Source organism: Rhinopithecus roxellana, chromosome 10, assembly GCF_007565055.1.
Source record: "Rhinopithecus roxellana isolate Shanxi Qingling chromosome 10, ASM756505v1, whole genome shotgun sequence".
Classification (NCBI taxonomy): Eukaryota; Metazoa; Chordata; class Mammalia; order Primates; family Cercopithecidae; genus Rhinopithecus; species Rhinopithecus roxellana.
This window is the reverse complement of record NC_044558.1, coordinates 99,061,842-99,064,784: the sequence shown is the minus strand read 5'-3', so window position 1 is coordinate 99,064,784 and position 2,943 is coordinate 99,061,842. Positions and strand designations below refer to the sequence as shown.

Genomic DNA, 2,943 nt, shown 5'->3' with positions numbered 1-2,943 from the left:
TTAGACCTTGTTGAAAGGAGCCACATCCATGGGCTATACATAATCCTCAAAAGCAGCGATCTGCTCCTCCAGCATATCTGCTCCAACTTTATCATCTTCAACCACATACGGTATTTGAAGCCTCTTAAATCTGTATCCCCACTGGAACCAGTTTAGATGAGCCCCAGACTAAGCCATCTGCTTGAATGCTTCTGACGCATTCCTTTAATTTCGCCATATCTGTCTCATCATCCCAAGGGTTCACATCTAGTAAGATGGAGGACTTGGCAACAAGTGCAGGGGTTTTTTGTTTCTTTTAGGTTTGACGATCCTCTCTAATTTTTGCACTTATCATGTATTTTTTCTTCTATTGATCTTATTTTACTGTTTTTTTTTTTTTTTTGTTTTGTTTTGTTTTGTTTTGTTTTGAGATGGAGTCTCACTTTGTCGCCCAGGCTGGAGTGCAGTGGCATGATCTCCGCTCACTGCAACCTCTGCCTCCTGGGTTCAAGCGGTTCTCCTGCCTCAGCCTCTTGAGTAGCTGGGATTACAGGTACCCACCACCACGCCTGGCTAATTTTTGTATTTTTAGTAAAGAGTGGGGTTTCACCATGTTGGTCAGGCTGGTCTCGAACTCCTGACCTCAAATGACCCACCCGCCTTGGCCTCCCAAAGTGCTGGGATTTACAGGCATGAGCCACCGCGCCTGGCCTTAAGTGAAGGTTTTTTGGCTTTCTTTGATTCATATTGTGCAAGGCGTTCTTACCTTAGCCTCTTTGCTTCTTTACTTTCCTCCTCATCAGATCCAAGGAGATCAATTTCATCATCATCTTTACTATCTGTAGCTCCACTTCCTGTAGTGTCTTCCACATTAGCAGGACCATACCTGCCCACAGCTTTCTTCACTCCTGGCAGTCTGGCCTTTTCCTTTTCATAAGACTTGATCTGATTATAACAATGTAGGGCATGACACAAGTCAGCAGGTGGTGGGCTGGACACTGCTTCAAATATTGCCACATGTGCTTGTGTTGGCACATACCCCTTGATGTAGCTCTTGTCTGCCAGGTAATCGTTGAGCACCTGGAGTAAGAAACCTTCCCAACAGACCTCCTGAAGACACTTTTCAGGTCTCCAAAACCCATGGCATCGTCCGCTGTATCCAAGAGCTGGGAGCAGCAGAAAGACAGAGTGCAAGTTGTGCGTGCCCTGTGCTGAGAGAGGAATTTTTTTATTCCTCTAACAATTTATCACCCAAGCTTCCACTCCCCAGCAGAAAAATAAGTAACCTTGTTTCATCTGTAGACCCAGAACCCGTCTTTGACTGACTGTTGCTCCCACTTGCTACAGCAGGACCTGAGTTCCAACAATCCCCAAAGTGTTTCTGGAAATCCCCATAAAGTATGTTGCACGTATTCACAAAATTAAGATAACCATCTGTAGAGCTTAAGCTATATATATCCAGGTCGGTGTTGTTTCAATATTTCTTCCTCCACATCCTCACGCCCATACCTAACATCCAGCCACACTTCCCTAAGCACCATTCCTGGAACATCTGATGCACCTGTTATACCTGCCCCAGCTCCTCTCCAGTGATGAATCCCAACGTCTCTGCTTGGTGAACTCCGCTTTCAAAATTCATTTCAAAGTCACCTCCTCTGTGAAGCTAAGAGTGCCTAGAAAAAATAAATCAGTGATTTTTTCCTTCCATTGTGTCTAATTTATTAACCAACACGTTTTATAAAGTGCCTGCCAGGAGCCAGAGTATGAGGATTAAAATGAATGAATAACGTAGAGCTTAGCTCAATGCCCAGCACCCTAAAAACACTGCATAGGAGTTGGTTATGGTGCCAACGATGACAGTGCTGTTGCTGCTGCTGAGTCTGAGAGAGAGAGAGGACGAACGCACAGCCCGGGATCCAAGGGGCCTGGAGCTGCTGAGAAAGGCCCACAGGAAACCCCAAGACCTTGCAAGCTGAGCTTTGTAATAAGGCACAGGGCACTTTTGGATCACACGGACGGGATTCTAATCCAGTCTACCTTCTGAAGAGATCAAAAAAATTCCCCCAAGGAGTGGGCATAGAATGGAGCAGTATAAACCAAAATAAATATGCATTCCAAGAAGCTGCTAAAGCTCTAACCTTTTTAGACTACGTTTTGGGAGTGCCATTTTACACCAGGCTCGACAGTCGAGCCACTTGGATCCGAGAGCCCATGGCCACCCAGCCTGCTCAGGACACCCGCCTCGCGAGTGGCAGCGCCAGGACTCGGGTCCAGATGTGCCTGGGAAGCTTCCCCAGGGGAAGTCCGCCCTGGACCCCTGGAGACCCACATCGTCCGGTGTGCTTTCCTTTCACAACGCTTCCCACAGCCTGTAATTACATGATTATATATTTGGGGGCATGTGTTTACTGTCTGTCTCCCTGACTGGGCTGTCAGCGTTTTGTTCACCGCTGGGTTCTCAGGACTCCGCGCTCAGGAAAGGTTCAGCGAGGTTTGTGTTCAGGGAACTGGGGAGGGCGGGGCCCCAGCGAGGAGCAGCTGGGCCCGGCGCGGGGATGGGCGGGGCCCGGGGAGTAGGAGGGGTCTGAGTGAGGGGCTGCTGGGCAAGGAGTCTCCCCGCAGCACTCTACCCAGAGCAACCCTGAGAGTCTAAGTCCCTGTCCGATGGGTAGCCTGCTCCAGCCAGACCATCCTCCACCATGTCCACATTGAGCTTTCAGAAAATGTACATTCAACCATTGTAGTGGCCCTTTCCCGCCTTCAGAATAAAATCCAAATCTTAAATGCAAGATTATACGCATCTTTATTCTGTTATATTCCAAACACTTATTATTCTGAAGGGTTTTTTAAAAAATTAAGCATTAAAAGATACTTTAATAAAGCAACTCATGGATATGTGATAAAATCGCACGAAAATATACACTCACAAGTGTATGTAAAACTGGTGACATCTGTATAAATTTG

At 47.1% G+C, this 2,943-nt stretch overlaps 1 pseudogene; it reads right to left on the bottom strand.

Moving 5' to 3' along the window:
* LOC104676561 lies at positions 1-2,680 on the bottom strand (annotated as a pseudogene).
* Positions 2,681-2,943: the final 263 nt, after the last annotated feature.